This window comes from Notothenia rossii, assembly GCF_949606895.1.
Source record: "Notothenia rossii genome assembly, chromosome: 4".
Taxonomy (NCBI): domain Eukaryota; kingdom Metazoa; phylum Chordata; class Actinopteri; order Perciformes; family Nototheniidae; genus Notothenia; species Notothenia rossii.
In genome coordinates this window covers 83,149,921-83,171,303 of record NC_136902.1, presented here as the reverse complement: position 1 = coordinate 83,171,303, position 21,383 = coordinate 83,149,921, and the positions used below count along the sequence as shown (strand labels likewise).

Below are 21,383 nucleotides of genomic sequence, written 5' to 3'. Positions count from 1 at the left end.
CTAGTTAAAAAGAGAGAAAAACATTGACTTCAGAATTCAGAGGTACATGTTGGCAGTTGTTTTTGAGCAGAGACAATACCTGATAATAATGTATAAGGTTTGTCTGTGGCTCTGATGAGAAACGTTTTTAAAATGGCTTGCATGATTCATGTCAAAATGCTTATCCAAGAGCAAATATTTCAGAAACCACAGCACTAAACCATATTAGACGACCACACATTTTTCACACATCCAAAACTCTTACCGTCTCCATCTCTCTGCTGTTGACTGACTTCTGTGTCTGTATAAAGGAGAATTATGGTGGGCATGAGGGAAATCATTGTAGTTAGATTGCTTTACTTTAATTTGTTTTTCTTCCAAGAGTGTCACTGGTTGTTGCATATTATTTTTTTAAACAATAAAGTGGAAAGAGAAAAAAATGGTCAAACAGTGAAACAGCATTTCAGTTGATTGGCCTGCTATGTTTGTGTTTGTTAAGTTTAAAACATTTGCAGGATAATTACATAATACAAATCATATTTTAAGTTTAAAAACTCAAAATTGCCTCTCAATGAAATGGTTTAACTGACTGAATAATAACTCATTAATTAAATTCATGAAGGATTAGAAATAGAGAGTTGTTCACATTAAATAGATATACACTCAGTTCAGTAAGTTATGTAAGTGATTTGAGTGTCAAATGCGTAAAGGTCTTGAACTAAATATGATAGTAGAGAGAAACAGTCAACTCTTACTCTAATATCTATTAAATCTATTCAAGAAGAGACTTTTTTGATATTGTTTCCAGGAGAACATGACCGTGTGGTTTAGTTCAAGACAATCTACATTTTGTGACAGATTGTGGAGAAAAAGCGTACTAGATCAAACACACAGATTGTCCCTTTGCTATACTTGATTGGATAGTATATGGTGTTCTTGTTTAAAAAGTGCTGCAAGAGCAAACCCATCAGGCAGCTGGAGGTACGTAGTCCTGTCGGGAAACAGAGGAGGTTTCTTATCTAAAAATGGATCCTTCCATAACGGATGAGATGAAGAAGCATTTTTCTCCATGTCTGATACTGTATAGCAGAGGCATGCCAAGGACCTTTTGATGTTCATGAAGCATAACAAGGGGGTATTACTTACTTAGACGTATAGAGCCAAAGTATGTCATGAACCCAAGTTGGCTGAATGAAAGGATCAGAGAATAAAGCATTGAAGAAAAGCTGGTATAGAGACAGCTTCCCTATTTCTTTTGATTTACTGAAACCAAAACCAAATGGATCCAAATTGAGTTGGAGCTGAGAGTGAGTGGGAGATACACTTTTGGAATTTCAGGCTTTTCAGAAATGGGAAAACCAAAATATCAAGATTTACACCTTTTTCTTTTTTTCACATGCTCATATTTACATTCTAGCATGTTCCAGAGTAAAGTAAGTTGTTTACCTTGATGACATTTTGAAGGTCATCTGGTTTTTACTCTGCTGAGCCTCATCTGCAGAGCTATGTCTAACATCACACTGGGCGTTAAAAAAACATGGCCGAATTTCGTTTTATTCTCGGTGGAAAATGCCTATTTTAAAGTTAGTTTGGCCATTAAAATGCGTTTTGATGTCATTTGATGCGGTACATATGAGTTGTTATTTCAGATTATGTGTGCAGTGAATGTACATGATCTTTAGTTTGCTAATTATTACGAAGATTACGTGTGGAAAGGAAATTGTGTCCATACAACGTTTTCATTGTTACCAAGGTGGTTGCTAGGGACGCTGCTATCGATATTATTTCTGTTATGTTGTGTAACTGTTTAATGGTGTTATCTTTATTGCCACCCCCTTCCCCGTCAATGTACAGTGTTGGTCCACAGTGCAAACGTATTAGTTTAACTAAATCTGCATCTAAAATTGTGGCATAGATACGTTATTTTCCCCTTTCACTGTCAAGGGGAGCGATATAGCGTGTATGTAATTACATTGCAAATACTGACTTGAGCCCCATCACTGTATGGGTTAGCCCTACCATAGATTACCCAACAAAAATACTCTGGCGCCGCCACTGATGTCTATAGTAATATTTTGGACAATGTGGATGTATCTGCTCTTATGAGGGTCTTCATTAGTGCCACCTCAGAGAGGAAGGCTACATTTGGAGTTTTGTGAAGCCGAGACGGGGTCCAGGAGTGCGCCACCCAGGCACCGATGAAAACGTGAGTGGCGTCTGGAACCGCCGTCAAGGTGGTGAAAAAGTGAGTGTCCACACGAGGTCAACCGGCTGGTCGAACCTGCAGCCGCACGCCCCAAAGAAACAACCCCACGAGGCAGCAATCGGGTTCATCCCTACCCAGCAGGTCGCGCATCGTCTCCCTGTTGGTTGGAAGGCCGATGCGGGAATGTCGAGCAACGTCCCCAGCCATTCCGCGGGGCGCGCACCGAGCAGTCCACGTGCCGGTGGCAGCCAAGGACGATTCCAAAAATCCCCGGCATTTCAAGAGAAAAATAGTTTATTTTGCCGTGTTCGAGTCCGTCCCGGAAACTTCTCGAGACGTTGTCAGGGTCACCAGTGTAGTGCCGAGACATAGGGAGTTGGAGGCGGTGCAATGAAGGTGCAATAGGGTACTTTATTTAAGAGCAGCTAAGGTCATGTTGTCCGGTCGCAGTCCGGGAAGAAGAGAGAGAAGCCAGGAGGGCACACAATATATATATAGACAACACATAACATGTCCGTGTGGGAACAATACCCCCAACTGTAGTTCCATGTGTGAATTATGTAACCCAGTGTATTAATGAGTGGTCACTACAAGCTAACAATATTTACTCGCAGGAAGTCGTTATGTGAACTTCCGGTTTTCAGAATAAAACGGCTTTAAATTACAACAGTGCAGAGCCCTAGAGAGAAATCTCTCTATGACTCTGCAACAGTGTATTTAATTTAAATAACGCCATTTATAAATTGATTTTATTTATTACAGTATAATGCAGTGGCGTTTTCTCCTGGAGGCCAAGGGAAGCCAGGCTTCCCCTGTTTTTTTCGGATTGTAGTTATCATTTTAATAAATGAATAAAAACACTTTGTTTGCCGTAATTCTTCTTCGCTGTGTGTTACTGTCGGCCCATCTCTCCCCCATTCTCATTGAGTATTTTACAAAGAGTGAAACAGCGCCCCTCTAGATGTTATGGTCAAACAGTAGATTGCACTCACTGTTGCAAGAGGAGGCCAGCCGAAATTGGCTTCACCTGGTGAAAAAAAAAGGGATTGACCAATCAGATGAGGCTCACGTCATGCCCCTGCCAACCTGTGATTAGTCAGGGCCATGCCAAGGGAAGCCAGAGGCGGCTGGCTTCCCTTGCCTCACAATCCAATCAAGTCACATCAACTTCAGTTCGTACTCTAACTGTCATCAGCGCCGTTAGAAAGTAGCAAGCAACTGAAACAAGTGCAATTATGGAGGGTGGAGATTTGGAATATTTAATCAAAAATAATTTTACTAAACTTCTGCTACAGCAGCAATTGCATTGCACCCTCAATTGAGTTGTTATGCACCCTTATTTGAAAAATGAAAAGTGAAAAAATAAATAAATGAAAAATCAAACATATATAAGAAGAAGAAGAATATAGTTGAAATAAAATAAATTGTAATTGTGGTTAAATAACATTGTCTGCTGCATTTATGTGGTCAATTTAAACGGTAAGTAGAGTTATTATGTCAGGTGCGCGTGACCTGTGCCGCTGCGCCGCTGCGCCGCTGCGCGTTCATCATCTGCAAGGTGCTTACACAGCAGTCAATGATGGACATCAGAAAATGGTTAAAACAACCAGCCCTAATCGCCAGCAGTAACACTGCATCTACTGCAGGTGATAACAGTTCAGATCATGGGGACATTACGTTACCCGACCGCCACCCCTCAGCGGCCCGCAAGTGCCAAAGGACCTCGGCAAAACAGAACCTGCCCAGGTATATTTAAAAAAGTACCCAACTTGTCTGTACAGTGGGGTAAGGCGCTCATTTTGCAGCTCATGTTTTCAAAACAGAGATTGGCTGGAATATTCATGTAAAAAAGATGCCATCTTCTGCTATGCATGTAGACATTTCGGTTCAAGTAAGTCCGATGCCTTCACCACAACTCGCTACAACAACTGGCGCCATGCTCTTGTACGTGATAAGAGACTGGGAAGGCATGAATCAAGCAAAGAGCACATAGATCCATAGATCTCTTAATGTTGCTCTCAAAGTGCACCAGATTGATGTTTTTAACTTCAATATTTAAAAAAAAATCTTCCCGGGGGAACATTGACCCCGGACCCCCCTACAGGAGGTGAGGACCCTCCTAGAGGAGGTGAGGACCGCCCTAGAGGGTGTTAGGTTCACTCCCCACTTATAAAAATAGCACTTTACCACTGCACCCTCTCTAATCTCAGATGCACCCTGAGTCATTTTGTTCTGGAACCGGGCCTGAATCTGATGACAGGCCAATGCCCAAACTGGAGCTGTGTACAGAGAGGAAAAAAGGAGCGAATCAGACATAAAACTTTAAAGGTCTACTGATTTAGTTTGTGTATGAATGCTTGTTTTTTATTCATTACCAAACCTGCACTGCGCATTAAGCGGCTGGTTATGCGGGGGGGGTTTTTTTTTGGGGGGGGATGGCTGCATAAATTAATAAGAAAACGCTTAAATTGATAAGAAGAGAGAGTTTCGGCTGGAGAGTGCGTGCGGACCTGTCGGTTAGATAACAGGTGTGTGCAAGTCCTGCATCTGTATAATACAAATGTGTGTGTAACGATACCGGGCACCGTAATCACTCATCTGGTTACCGTTATTTATCCCCCCCCCCCCCCCCCCGACCCAAAGTAAACGATGTATTATTGGCTTCCCCTATTATTTTTTCCCACGCCATTCTACTGGTATAAAGAGAAGGTAATATCACAGCAAACAATAACTCTTGATATAAGAATTGGTTCGTGGCCACAATCTAGGCCTACATTTTTCCAAAATCCAAGCAAGAAAATATCCCATGGTACAACACATTTATCATATCAACATTCAGAAACACAATGTCTCCAAATCATAATGGGATGTTCATTGCATGAACTTTGTACCTCCTCTTACTTTATATTTTTATTGATACAGACACACAATATTCCATTCAAGCATCGTGTTGACCTTGTGCTGAAGGCTAGAGAAAAACATATAGAGGACCAACAATTGAGCCATGCATCGTGGGTATACATGAGAAATAGCCCAGAGGGACTTGAGTATGGCTGCCCATCATTCTTAACAGTAAGTGAATGCTATGTTGGACATTTGGAGCACTATCCTAAGTAGCTTATTGAGTGTTTTCTAAACCAAAACAAAGTCAATTTCCTACCCTCTGGGATCCCGTTGCCTCTCCCGTTGCCTCTCCCGTTGCCTCTCCCTTTGTCTCTCCCGTTGCCTCTCCCGTTGTCTCTCTCTTTGTCTCTCCCTTTGTCTCTCCCTTTGCCTCCCCCTCAGGTTAAAAGGGCAAATACATCCTTTTTAGACTGTGTGTACAGGCCGCTGGCAGCAGCATACAATCAATACCGTATGTTGAGTCAACCCATTTACTAAATGAGTGCTGTCCTATAGATGGACATTATAATTAGTAGTTAAAAGCTTTGGACGAGGTATGCGGATGGATGTTCTGCGGAGCTGCTCTAAATTTAGCTACTCCCTCTTTTATTATAACTAGTTTTATCTTATGGGTAGCTTTTATTCAATAAGTCTTGAAAAAATGTGTATCTTATTTAATTAAATATTCCCTTTACTAATTAAATTATATCTCTATGAAAATGAGGAAATTATATTGGTCTTTACAATGATTTGATTGATTAAATGTGCGCTGTATAAAGAAATCAATCTAGTGGAGCAAAACCTGATAGCACTTAAATGCTTTATGCAATTTAATTGGGTCTTTTGATACTTAACTATCAGTTGAAGTCATTTCTTCTACCAGCATAGCTTGCAATATGTGTCATAGATTGCCATATAGTTGAATCTTGTGATATTGGATCATCAACAACAATGGTTTAATCTCTTATGGATGTTTTGAACGTTGTGCATGTATATCTTAGCCAATCAGGCTGGTGTATTTAGAGAGGAGGCGTGTGGTACAGTAGACTTGTAGGTCAAAAGAAAGATTTACTACTTGATTGGACAAGGAACTTCATGTTGAGGTGAAGCACGAGTGAGCAAGGACATTTTTCTCATCTGTTATTATTCCTGTCTTTTCTGCACTTGTCATCTTTTGAAATTAATGTTAAGGATAGTGCTAACAAGATTATGAAATATGAACAGACTCATACTGCCTTTCTAAATTAATTATGAAAACAAAACATTCAAGTATTAGCAAATATTTGTCTTTGGCAGCTGGTCCGACTCATCTCACAAGAAGTTTGTTTGAAGTATTTGGTATTATATTAAGAGCAAGGGTTGACACATTCAATATTGGTTTACATCCTTTGTGAGAGGATACTAATATGCTTTGTTTGTGTTTTTGGTATTTGGGATATATGCTGTATGTGCGTGTGTGTTTGTCACAGTATATTTCACAAATGCAAAGCCACAGCCGTTAGCTGCCAGACAGGCAAAGGAATGCCAGATAATAGCAGAAATGTGAATGCAAAGCAATACATGGTCAGTCTGGTATACTGAATTCATAAAGCTACCTGACAGATTCCCGCCATGCACCACCGCACATGAATACAAAGTTTGTTGGTATGAAAATCCAGCTCATTAAGTGACCACTATGTTGCCATTTACTGTCATGGTGAATATCCACAGATGGCACAATTAGCATTTGAAGTTATGCCACCTACTCATATGAATAAGCACAGGTGTGGAAATATTTTGGAGGATTGTGATGGTAAGTGTCAGAAATGAACAACCTTAGCAACATTGCCTCTTCATTTTGTTCAGATGGGTCTTATTAGATATTGTTAGCATACCATGCTGATTAAAAGAGGTTGTGCCACTGCATGTTGGATATCTTTTATGTATTATAAATAGGCACGGCATCATAAATCAACAGTATCCATATGTTGTTCATAAATTCCGGTTTACAGTTCAAATTAAGTGGTAGGTAAGGGACATTCACAGTGGCTGAGTGGTTAATAAATAAAAAAATATTTCAAGATAGTTGGCTACAGCTCACAACATCAGGCAGATTGCATTAGCCAGATAAATATTAAAAGCACAGCTGAAATCCACTTCATGCTGCTTAGGTGTCAGCAGACTCACAGGCCTCAGGCATCCCATAAAGCTAATTGGTCGTTATAAAGCATGCCTGAAAACTAAGAAAGTATAACATGAAACTAAGTCAGAACATGGCCTTCTGCACGGGCCAAAAACACCAATCAAACTCAGTCTAATAAGTGAATTATTAGCCAAGACAATGCAATAGTGCAGCATTAGGCGCTTTCACGCCGGAGTACTTTTCCCAGGAATAGTTCCAATAGTTCCTGGGATTTTCCTGGGGCGAGAAAGGTTACAATTTCTGATTGCTGGGCGAATTGCAAACCACGCCCCGTAAAACTCTGAAAAGTTTTGTGAAGCCGCCATTTTATTTGCTCGCATTAGCATTATTAGCATTAGCCCAGCGCACTAACGGAGAGAGGCTAATTTATGGCAACACAACAAAAAACATGGGAGCGGTGGAATGATGAGGAGGTGTCGGCAATCTGGCGATTTACTCGGAAGGCTTCAGTAGAAGCTGCTGGGAGTCCCAGCAGCTTCTACTGAAGCCAGTCCCCAACTCCGGGGACTTCGGGTGGCAGTATAAGCCGTGAAGTTGTTTGCGGCCTGCCAGTAAACCCAAAGCAGAAGAAGAAGAAGGGACGTCAGCGGCTTCATTTGCGTAATCCTCCGTCAGGGACTTCTGAACACGATTTACTAGATAGTTCCGGAACTAAAGATTTCCGGGGAACTAAGTTCCGGGAAATATTCCTGGGAAAATTACTTGGTGTGAAAGCGCCTATTAACTATAGAGGTAAAGGTCCTAGATTTAGGACAGGACGTACAGTTAAGGGGACAGAGGACAGTCACAACCAAAGTTGATGCACCCAAGAGGTGCCTGATACAAAATTATTCACATTCACGATACAACACCAGCCTTCCATTAAAAAAGCAGCACGAGAGAACGTTTTCTATGCCCTTCAGCAGCAGATAATATTGTATAAAACACATTTGAACATTAAACAGATAAGCTTGTCCTTTTGGAATGAACAAAATAACCTCTCATTTGTTCCAACAGCCTAAAATATCCTATGTAGACATCCAGTGTCAAAGCAGGAGGTAGTGTGACGTTCTTATACTGCAGTGTCCTCCTAAGAAGAACAACAGCATCAGTCATTTCAGAGTGCCCTAAAAACAAAAGTATGTTTACAGTATAATTAGTTATTGTCTGGAGGAGGTTGGGACAACAGATGCACAACACGTCATACTTTAACCCAAAAGACAACTGTTCCTTTTCTGTTTCCAACCATCATTTATCATTCTTTTTTTGTTTGTTTTTAAGCTTGCCAATTTGTTTTGTAACCTTATAAGCTGTAATGCAATCACATTTTTCATTAAAGTGTTTGAAAGCAGGACATGCCGCGATAAATGCCATTCAGTTTCCTACACTGTTCTGATATAGAGCTGGCATTGTGCCAATAAGTAGAACACACACAGAGCAATGAACTATTAGAGGAATATTGATCGTCTCAGAGGCAAGGCCATATAAGTCAGATGGATGATTCAAAGGCCAGCGTGTAGGCATAGCAGTCAATCATGTGACAGGATATGATACAGTTGTTGTCTGTCCATCAGCATTTTTAGGATTTGGCAGTCGAGGAGACACAAACACAGTTTTTAAGGCCAATCTAAATCTGAGAATTTCTAGGGACAAACATATTTTATATATTATTTTAAATATGATGTATTGGATATGAAAAGAATATCAGACTATTATGATTCAGGAAATTAGGAAACATGATATCTTTCCTCAGATGTTTGGCCTCTAGAGAAAGTGTGTGTCGTCATTTTCACAGCAGGTTTATGAATGTTTAATGAGGCTAACATGAGACAAAACAACCCCACCTCCCGCAGTTGTGTTTGTTTCATCCTCTTTTATTGTTTTTCTTACACACTGAGAAGCAGCGACACAGTCACAGTCCTACAGAAACACATCAATCTCTGAATTAGTACATCAAGCAGTGTGTTTGTCTGCTTTTTTACTAAACATAAGTGTGGGGGGCCCCTCAGTAATTATGATGTTAATTCTGGGAAATGGTCTGATTCACCCATTCCACTCTGAATAATTTCATGCTGCACTTCTATTTGGAAACAACCATAAAGGAAGTAGTCCGAATGCAGCACATAATGTGTGTGTGTGTGTGTGTGTGTGTGTGTGTGTGTGTGTGTGTGTGTGTGTGTGTGTGTGTGTGTGTGTGTGTGTGTGTGTGTGTGTGTGTGTGTGTGTGTGTGTGTGTGTGTGTGTGTGTGTGTGTGTGTGTGTGTGTGTGTGTGTGTGTGTGTGTGTGTGTGTGTGTGTGTGTGTGTGTGTGTGTGTGTGTGTGTGTGTGTGTGTGTGTGTGTTCTCTCATGTTTGCAGCTCGGCCTGGGAATTTGCGTGGGGAGATTAATGGGGATTTGATGCAATAGGACTGGTTGTCCCTAACATGATTATTGTCATTATTTAATCAACTGTGATTGCATTAATCACTAATGAAATAATGACATATAAACTGCAATCAATGTCAGTGTGATTGTAATGCTTATGTTAATCTCTGAGGCTGCTAGCTCTGAATTATGATTGTCTAGTACATGACAATAACAATTAGTACCATAATATTTTGGTTTGGGCTATATGGTTACATCACTCTGTCAAAAATACTAATATGCCAACCTGATGAGTTAAAATGCTATTTGAGCAGTATGTTGTTAAAATCTGATTAATGGAGGTAATACACTTTATTATTTGTCCCTTTTGTTTGTTTGTTTGTTTTTTTGTTCACCACAAAATTGTATCTATTATTATTATTATTATTATTAAATTGTTCGGAGATGCTGTACGAATCATCCATATCCAATAGACCAGCATACCAGACTGACACATTTGAAACATAATAAACATTACATACATACTTTCTATTACACATACCACTTAGCATGGTGACATTCATTGCACAGCTAGATAAACTAATATGGTTTAATGTTGATACATACAAATATTAACATTTTAGATGATTTAATGTTGGCATTTCTCGATATCAGACCTATATTGTTACTTTAGAGATGTCATTGTCTGAATAAATAAGAGCAACTCTATTACATGTGCTGTAAACTTAACATTTGATACACATTAACATGATATTGGGTAGGTGGTTTCAAATGAGAATACAATTATTTGCTGGGGGCACAGAATAATAATCTTTTAGAATGTATGTGTTTTTTATAATTGTTTATGTGTTATCTTTTACGTCCTGAAATCAGGATATATAATCTGATACGTATCTGAGAAGGTGCCTTGATTAATAAGAGCAGTAAGGTTTTCTAACTTTGGATGTAAATGACCGGCTTCCTGTCAGCATTCTCCAATAATGTGTTTCACACAAACAGAAGGTTGAGAGTTTTAACCGACTGTAACCAATTTTGTAGTACAATTAAGACATTTGTCTGGGAAATGTGGGCGTCTGCCAATTAAAAGGCTCTCCTTGTGTATTCCTCTCTGTATCTGTATTGCCCAAATGATTGCTATTCAGAATAATTTCCCTAACCAGGGATGTGGGAGTAGAAAGCCTCCACTGGCCTCCCTCCCACTTCACTCCCTCCTTCCTATCTCAGAACTTCCCATAAATATTTATGAAGGTATTTGAATAATGTGAATTGGAATGACACAGTATCATTTTGAGAAGAGGCGAGTTGAAATAGCAGGAAGGTGAGGAATGGCAAACAGCAGTGGGGGAAGAGTATTCCAGACATGTAATGTGAATACTTAAGGGGCCAAACATTGGACCCTGCCATGGAGGTGCCATTAAATAGGGGCAGTTTTCATAATAGTTTGCGCTGTCAGTGAATACAATCTCAGATGTGATCATTTTGACAATATCTCTGAGACATTACCTACAGTAATTACTCTGATGTCACACTTCTCTCTGGAAGAAAGTCAGTGCAACAAAAGTGGCTGTGGCATATGAAACAAGTGACGACAAGGGGGAACAATATGTTTGTAAATGGGGAGTAGACGTGTCACAGTAGTCTCACAGGAACAGAGAAGACTAAATGAGATTAGGTGCTGGAAGAAAAGTGAGAATCACTCTCAGGCAACATAGAGAATAGAAGAAAGGCACTGAGGGAGCAAGGTGAGAATGGCATCTCTCGGGAGGGATAATGTGAGAAAGCAGAGGGGTGTGTGGTCTTGCTGTGTGACACTGCTGTCTGCTTTGTGGAACTGTTGAGCTGATTCTCTCATTGTGTAGGTGACAGTGCTGCCTTGATGTCTCCCACAGGAAGAAGCAGCTCATGTTCCAGGAACCAGAAATGAAATATTTTAGCTAGTTCCAGTCTTCAATAAAATGTACTTCTTTGAAACTGCCTCACCTTTTACAAAAATAGAACAGTCATTGATCACTAACATACAGCGACATTTGAATAACATTGGGACAATGATTGCATTTTTTCCTTTTGCATTGTCCCCTCAATTATAATTTTTTTCTGGCTCAGCTTGACAACACCATGGGAACAAACTGAAAACAGCTGAGATGTTGATGTGTGTTTAAGCCTTAGGCCCCGTTTACACAGGAACGCAAACGAACCAAATTCAAAAAAGTCTTCCGTTCACGCGGATACGGCTCAATACATGTGTCCCTTCACACGAGACCGCTCAACTCGCTGGAGACGCTGTAGTACATATGCCGGGCCTGGCGCTGTACTTCCGCCACACAATACACCAAAAGCAGCGAAGAAGACCCCCCGAGCATGGTTGCCCTTCTGTTTATTCTCCGCGGTGGATTTAGCAACGTATAGTTCATGTAGTTCTCCATGTCCACTTGTTGCTGATGGTTGTCGTAGAGGAGCTGTAGATTTTGCACTAACATCTGTAGCATGGGCAGTAGCAGTAACAGTAGCTACTGACAGTAGTAGCATGCTGCTGTTATATAGGTTTATGTGCATGTAAAGGCGAAAATCCAAGGTTTCCACCGTAGGGAGTTTCTCTCCTACACACCTGCCTGAAACGGCTCGTTTGTAGTCCTTTGTTAATTATATAACATAGTGACATTAATAGCACTTCTATTGGCTATAGCACTCCAACACATTGTACATGATAGGATAAGGGCGGGACATATCAGGCAGTTGACCAGTAACAACAGAGCCGGTCAACCAACCTATCAGAGCACTCTGCTCTGCTAAAGGTGCTGCAGCAAAGGCAATATGAGAGAAAAAAAATTGAACAACCAACATGGCTTCATTGTTATCAGGAAATGATCGTATAGGACGTACACACGGAGCCGTTTGGCCCCCCAGAGCGTTCTGCCCGCAGATCTATCCTCCTTGGGACCCGTTATCGTTTGAGGGGTCCGTTTCCGCGGTTCCGTTACGGCCTTGTGTGAACGAACGGGCTATACGAAAGAGAAAAGAAGCTGATTAAACCCGTTTCGTTCCCATGTAAACAGCGCCTTAAAGGTCTTTGATAAGTATACAAGAGCATTTCAACTGTCATTTAAAGAGTGAGAGAATGAAGCATCTAAAATATCAATGTGTTATAAAGTTAATCAGTAGGCAGTGTAAGCAATAGTCATTATAAAGAGATTAAAATAGGTGTAAATTCAAGTTGAATTGTAAACACTTAAGCAATTGAAAATGTAGAAATTGTTATTTTCATGGTTCCCTTGACGCCATAATTGTTTTCATCAATGATCTATTCATAGCCAATGGATATACTTATAATGTTGTATGAAATGCTAGTAGCATTCCATAATGTATAATCAACTTGAGATATTGAAAATACACAAGTCACATAATCAGGGAGGATTTAGGTAAGCAGTCTGCCACCCCAATAGGATTCAGTCACACGTCCTCTTTTGTTGAGAAAAAAAGATACATACAAAACAAAGCATAATGAGTTATTTAAAATCCACATCAAACGATGTCCTTGCTCCAATCTTTTGAAAGGAGCTGAATCTGTTTTTCTTATCACTCAGAGCAAAACACAATGAGTTGAGAAGAATAAAAGACCTGAATGAAGGAGAAAAGGGATAAAGTAGTGGACATTGATTTGAAACAAGTGCTTCTATTAGACAAAAGCTTGGCATCTGAAGGGAACATGGTCTTGAATAAGTATTGTGGTGGAAATGTGGTTTAGACCCGATAAAAGAAAGCCACAGGCAAGGTAGACGGTGACGATCAGTCGAGGAAGGAAGATAAAGAGTGATTAACTAAATAAATGAGAAAAGTGTCACCAAAGAAGCGAGAAAAACAGCCTCAAAAACAAGAATGAGTAATGAAAGAGTTCAGGCAAGTTTGGGTGGTTAGGTGCAAAGAAGAGGAGATTTACTGATTAAAGAAAGATGTCCCTCTTCAATTCTTGACATCCTTATACATCACAGCAGTGTGTAGGATTATGTGGCATAGCACTGAGGTTACTTTCCAACATGGCAGACTCTGATTATTATAATACATCTTAGCAATGCATGACATATTTCATTTCTCCATTTCCCGGCTCTAATTTATTCCGTCATACAAGCTGATTTTGCAAAAAGCTTTTTGCAAAGTGGAATGCCAAGAGAAAGGACAATCATCCTGGTGTTGGTACAGTATTAAGCACATTGTGTTCATTGAGTTGTTGCTCAGTATGAATAACCTTTGTGTTGTTGTGAAATACTGAAATGCCTTTAAAAGCACTCTTGGAAAAAAAGAGACGTCACACATGTCATTATTAGTATACTTAAAATGTCTTGTTTTTACATTTAATTGTTCCAAGAGAGCTAAGTAATGCATTGCAATAGACAATTACAGTGGTAGTCAATAACTTCAGACTCCATAGAGCTAAGGAAGGAAGCAGTCCTTTCAGTCTAGTGGAAAGCAACTAAAGCAGTTCACTTTATCCCTGCCATCCCACAGTGTTCATAATGGAAATTAGATTCAGTATGACATGTGGATAATTCACCAACTGGGACGTAAATCTGATGATGTAGAGGAATCTTATGACAGCTTCTGAGAAACACTTTATTCCCAAGTCGAGAAAAGGGCAGGTTTTATCATCTTGATTCATACAGCAAGAGAGCAGAGGAGGGAAGTAGTGCTTCTGGATCTCTGCAGGGCTGTGTTCATCGAGGCGCTTTACTTTTGGTTCGCAGTAACTCCAGTGACATTGATCCCAAAATACTACAAAGCAATCCCATGCTGTTTAGTGCAGCAGTATGTTTGCTAGCTTAATAACTAACTACCAACTTAACTGTAATATAGCTAACTATGACCATATGTCCTAATTAGTTGAACTTCGAGTAACTGATTTAATTGGCCATTTGGGGGCACCCCCCCTGTCAGTCATTGCAAATCTGTTCGCCAATATTTGCCAATTCTGGCTTATGGAAAGTGTGAGTCATTTTCATTTTTGTTCGCTTCATAGAAGGAAATGGCTGGCTCTTTAGCTGCTAAATACTCTATAATATTCACCAGCTGGCTCCTTGTTGTTGGCTATTTGGTATTAAGCATGAAGCATTAGCTTCTCTGGCTGCTACAACTGAAAATGATGCCAATAAGAGCAAGAGTTGTGGGCTGTAACAAACGGTGTCCTTTGATCCATTGTTAATTAGCATAATAGCAGCTATATGTAACTACCGGTATGTCACATGAGTTGTTTATTGGCTGTTATTGCACATCAAAGCATTATGAGAAGCTAAAATTGTCTACATATGCTGCATGGGGTAGTCATAAATTCACCTCATCTCATAAGTTCATCTTTCATCTTCTGCCGACTTTATTTTGGTACATGCTACCTTTTTATATGCCCAGCTGACAATGACAGACTGACTGGGCTATGTATAGCTCATTGCAGACTGCCACTGAGTCCGATTATATTAATGAAAAAGTTATATTTTCAGATTCTTATCCTTGCAGAGCTTTTACACCACAACACCTTTCAAAGACGCTCCAAACATAATTAAAGATAACACACTGACTGTACACTTTACATACAAATATTATGTGCACTCCCTCAAAGCCATTATAAAGGCCCTATTAGGCCTTTTGGGGGTTTTCCCTTTCCTGTAGTGTGTTATATAGGTTTATATGCATGTAAAGGCGAAAATCCAAGGTTTCCTCCGGAGGGAGTTTCTCTCCTACACACCTGCCTGAAACGGCTCGTTTGTAGTCCTTTGTTAATTATATAACATAGTGACATTGATACGTAACACTTGCACTTCTATTGGCTATAGCACTCCAACACATTGTACATGATAGGCTAATGGTGGGACATATCTGGCAGTTGACCAGTCACAACAGAGCCGGTCAACTAACCTATCAGAGCACACTGGGCAGTCTGCTCTGCTAGAGGTGCTGCAGCAAAGGCAATATGAAAATATATATTTTTTAACAATAAAGCAATAAACTTGTCACAGTAGAGGCACACATTGCAATCATTAAATATGTATTATAATAATGAAACCTGAAAATGATAGGGTCTCTTTAAGGTTTTCACTTTCAGGTGGGTTGGAGGTGAATGTGCCACAGGACAGTGACTCATGCCACTTCAAATAGTGGCTTTATCCTGCCTCTGTAAATCATAGTAGAAATGTTAATCAATCACTGAAGCTATACAGTAACATATTCTTCTCTGTTGTATGAACCGCAGAATGCCCTATATTAATCAAACACCTATCAATCAGTTTCTGTGTTTGGGAGAGAGGTGCTCTGACACTGTGGTCGATGTGTTAAATGAAGTTGTTGAGAAATGGAGACAATAACCGTGCATCAGGTTTTTGTCTTTCCCTGTAGGCAGGCCACATAAAAGCCTTGTTACCATTCCTTTACTGCTTTAGTTGTCATTTTCCATTTGGCTTTCACCTTCAAAGACCAACATCTTCTTTTTTTTGTCAGCCAACATTTTCTACATTGGTTCACAAGACTTGAATATCAATTTTCTGTGTCCTTTTTTCTCTCTATCTCCCTCTCTCTCTATCTCTCTTTGAGTCCCCACACATTTCATAGCAGTAAATGAAAACAGAGGCCTTAGGATTTGTATTTGTTCACTTGATTGGTTGTGCCACTTCACGGTCTATCCTTTGGGGACGATGCAGGGCCATGAACTTTAGCTGGTTTTATTGTTTTATGTGCTTATGTACGAATTATGTCCGATAGTATCCCTGTAAATCAGAATATTCTTCCGCAAAGCTACAAACAGGGGACTTCATTGCTTATGGAATAGTCACAACTATATAGCAACCCTCTAAAATTACATTTACTCATTTGAATTCATGTTCATATGAAAGGCATTGCATAATTGAGTATCAAGGATCTCAGTCCTAACTTGAAAAAAGCTTATCATCATTCCAGAGCTGCATCATCAACCTGTAGTGGCCTACAGCTTGCCCTCACTATTGAAAGCATCTAAACATTGAACATTGGGTAAATGAACAAATAAGCTGTGCACTCAGATGATCATTGATGCGTGAACAGATTGAAGGGTATGTTTGTTCTTTTGATGGCCATTTAGCTCACTCTCAATGTCACAGACTGCCAGCTGTAAGTGTTCTGCAAGCTTTGGTAATTCATTTACAGTATTTAAATTTGTTTACAAACTTAAGGCTGATATATTACTGTAGCATACAGTAGTGAGTAGCCCCAAATACCTGCAGACATACCAGACATAAAGAGATTATAAAGAGAACATTACAATAAGTTACATCCATTTTTAAATAAATTATAAACAAATGTGGCAGACACACTTTTTTTCAGTAATTGAACAACTTGATATACTTCTGCATGCTTTTGAGATAACCATTAATTATCCAAAAGTCATGTAATTGTTCTGCTGATGCCGCTTTCATTGTTTCTTGATCCGTTTCCATGGACACCACGCAAAGGAGTCTTAACCACACAAAGAAACGGAAATGCCAGTTAAAGCAAGCAACATGTGAGCAGCTAAAAAACAATTAAGACAAAACATACTTGGACAAATTGCACACATGTAGATTGCTTTGGTTTGCTCATTATCCTTAGATTGTTATTTATCTTAGCAGAGATGTCAATTGGTTTTACTTTGTTAACATACAGTAAACTCTAAATACAGTTGATCACAGACACCATGTACACTGTATTCTAGACATGGAAAAGCTGCAGTGAAGTAGAATTGGCACTGTTTCAATTTGAGGCTGTCACTCAAGGCAAATCAGATCCATAAGTAAACAGAGCTCTTGTGCTACTTCATGGTCCAATGAAGCTCTATTATGCTGCTTAACTCCCCAAAGAAACAGCAGCACCTCAGCACCCTCTGGTCTGCCAGATCATGACAAGTTAAATTACATGGCAAGGTACTTGTCAGGAACATGTGTCACTCACAGGACATTATAATACACCTGTATATCCAACGATGAATCTCAAAAGCGGTATGCAGCACTGGACTATGCAACATAAAAACAGAAGGAGAGTACCCTCATTAACCATTGTGTGATGTTAGGTATTAGATATGCCACATTATACATTAAAACACTAGGGCTTCAAAATGCTGCTCAACAGTTTAGTTGGGTCAAATACAGGGAATGTTGTTTCCCCTTAAGGGAGTGATGATGTTAAACTAACTCAGCAATTACAAATGAAACAATCAAAGGCTGATTTGGCAGATTGCAGAGGTACATCAACTCATTTAATTAATGTAAGGGAATGATGGCTTCAAAAGCAGTTACACAAATTATAAAAGCTGATTAAACACATTGCTTGGTTAAAATAAATAAAGAAAATAGGTCTGCGCTTCTCAGTTTACAATTTAGAAGTGAATTGCAGAAACAATAATACTACAGAGTTGTACTTGCTGACAATAGAGCGGATCGCTAATGGCGTTACGAACCATTAATAAGTCAATAACAGAAAATTAAGTAAGTTAATCTAGGATTAGGAAAATGTCAATAGTGGTTTTGTAATTGATTAAACTATGTCGATTTCAGAGTTCTTGTCTCCTGTCTCTTTATTAAACAATCCAGATGTGTTGTCAATTTATACATTTAGTTTTTAGTGAATCAAAATGTTTAGATTAAGTATTTTAACCATATATTGCAATGTAATGCTTCAGCAGAATCAAAACTAAAGTCCAGACTTTTGCTACTTTAATATACTTTTAGTAATTGTCAGTAAAAGTGTATATTCTTTTTGAATTCCAAAGGAGTACACGTCTTTCCCTGCAAAAGTCCCACTGATATACCAAGTACAAGTTAATGCAGCAGACTTATCTGCCATGACCCTCAACCTTTATCTCAACTCTCTCCCTTATTGGCTGGCATACTCCTTTCATTTCATCACCTCTAAATCCCCCTACCTCGTTAATGATGTGTAATTATCTTGGAGTGTGTGTGAGGTGAAAGCAGATTTTTTCATTTCGTGGCTGTTGACAGGCTTGACATGAGTCTAGTTGTCCAGGGCTGCCTGTCTTTCATGCAATTGAAACCCTCTGGGTTGACATTTGCTCCTTAGGGGACACTCACTGACAGAGTTCAGGAGGTAAAATGACTTTTTGGCTTTTTCTCTCCTTCCATCATTCAAAGGAACACAGCCACATTTCTCTCTAAATGCAAATTTGACGGAGGCTTTTATGTGCTGCACTGACCGAGCATGGGCACTCCACTGTGATTCTGCCAGGGTGGGTGGGGACTGTGGAAAGTGCTGGTTCTGGGTGAATGTCATCAACTCCTGAAGGTCCTCAATCATCCTTTGCATTGGACAGCTCTTACAGCAGAATAGATGCCCCTGCAGTAGAAGCGTGAAAGCTTTATTTCCTAGATGAAACACACCGTATGAATGCATTTCTAAAGACTTATGTTATCTCTACAGTTCCACACAGAAAGAATATTGGCTTTTTACAGTATGTGTGACACGATTGATCTGCTTCTCAAAACATTATTCATGTATCATTATAAAAGGATGAAGTATGTGTCCAATCTTCTTTATTTTAGAATGAAAAAAACAACATCTATGGCTGTGATGAAGTGAATACAAAGCAGAAACTGATTAAATGGCTCTGAAGTGAGTAAAGTAGATCCACATATGCCACATACATTTGCATATATAACACACCATTTCAATGATGGCTGTGTTTAAGATGTCAGTGCCCGGCTCATTATTTTTGCTGCATCCGTTCTCTTCATTGTTCCCTTTAAGGCTACGTTATGCTTCGTCGATACTTGGCTGACTTGACTCCAGATAAATGAAATCATCACCAAAAACGCAGAGGACGTCCACCAGGGCAGAAAGAAAGGGGGGGAAAAGGGAGCAAGAATAATTAAACATCCACTACCATTCTGAAATCTTTACATTGGTTTCCAGTCGGCCAAAGAATTGATTTTAAAATACTATTGCTAGTTTTTAAATCATTACATGGTTTAGGACCAAAGTATATTGTTGAACTCCTACATAATTACGAGCCATCAAGGTGCCTCAGGTCTTCTGGGACGGGCCTGCTATTGGTTCCGAGAGTAATAACAAAACATGGAGAGGCAGCATTTAGCTGTTATGCCACGACAATCTGGAACAAACTACCCAAATCGTGCACGTCCGCGGAAACGCTAACTATTTTTAAATCGAGATTAAACACATATCTCTTTGCCGCTGCTTTTAATTGAGCTGCTCATATTCGCACTACCGTACTGTATGCCTTTTAAACATGCTTGTATACCTGTGGTGTTTATTTTTATTATTTCATTATCTTTGCCTGTTGTAAAATGCCATTATATGAGTTTGTACTGTATTTATTACTAAAAAGTCTTTACATTTGTTTTGTAAAGCACTTTGAATTGTCTCGTACAGAAAAGTGCTACATAAATAAACTTGCCTTGCCTTCTTCAACGCCATTCATAGATCAGAGGGTTTGCTACTCGTTCTCCAGATTCAGTAGAAATAGTGCCATTAGGTTATGAGTATTATTTTAAAAGCGTGTGGTATCCAAAGTCCCCTCAGAAAAAATATAAATGCATCTCTACTTTTTAACTAATTACGACCCTTTTCTACATTACTTGTGTGTCTAGCTGAGTGATTGCTTTTAGACTGTTCCTTGGAAACAAGAATACATAATTAAAAAAATGTAAAATGTCCCAAAATTATCTATTCATTTCGCCATCATATAAATATGTGAGTGATTTTGCTCTTGCATCAGGTCGTCTTCAATCACACAAAGTAATGTGATCCTCAGAGCTGCTCTTCGGGCCCAATTGAGGCCGACCTGCACTGCCTCTCTTTGTCAGAGTGAGGTGAAGAGGTGCTCTGACGAGTGTTTGTCTGCTGGCTGCTGGTAGAAAAGATTGTGAAGTGCCCTGGCGGTCCCATCAGTCCATAAGATGTCCTCTCACATTCCCAACAACCTCCAAATGGAACTTTCTGAAGGACACAGATTCAAGTGGAGCACTGCTTCATCTCTTAGCCTGGTGGCTTGTTTAGCCCAGAGCAGTTTTTAATCACAGACGACTCAATGCTTTCTCAGACTGTTGACACTCTTCTGTTGTACAGCTCATACCGTTTGTCATAATATGAATTATTAAGCCCTATCTACAGTAAATAGATCTCTAACCTCTAACACTTTCTCGTGAGTAGCCAGTGACAGGTGAACAGCGAGAAGAAGTCAATACGGTTGATACGGCTGCTTTCACAGATATGTAAGCATTAATGTGATACGCCTGGCTTGTCAGTGAGGTTATAAAAATGGGTGAAAGTGCTGATATGGAATCCTTCAAAGCACATCCCCCGCTGCCTTTAAAAGACGCTTATCTTTTAGCATGCTTTCTGCACCTGTGACCTGGCATCCATGAATGAAAATGCTTTTCACGTGCAAAAAAAATAAATCTTACCTTTCAAACCCTAAAATACTCAAATCCAAAAAATAGATCTTAACAATTTTAATCAAGGCGATAGTATAATAAGCGATATCACGGTCTTCATATCATATTCATTATTAGAAAGTGTCATGGTAAATCACATAATATGCATATGAGATATCATTACCTCATCCAAAGCATCTTCACATTCAAAGTTTATTTTTAATACTGTCAATTGCATGACAGTTAATATTCTAATGCTCCTCTGCCCTCCTCTGATCTTGATATGAATATGAACAATCAGATATAATTATGGAAGCCGACTATCAAATGACATTTAATATGCTTTGGCAAAATGGGAACATTTCACATTTCTGACAGCATTGAATTAAGAT

General features: G+C 39.5%; 1 protein-coding gene across 3 annotated transcripts in view; it reads left to right on the top strand.

Annotated features, from left to right (window-relative positions):
- Positions 1–21,383, top strand: part of lsamp (limbic system associated membrane protein) — a 678,342-nt gene that overhangs the window by 393,563 nt on the left and 263,396 nt on the right. The gene's annotated exons all lie outside the window — the stretch shown is intronic.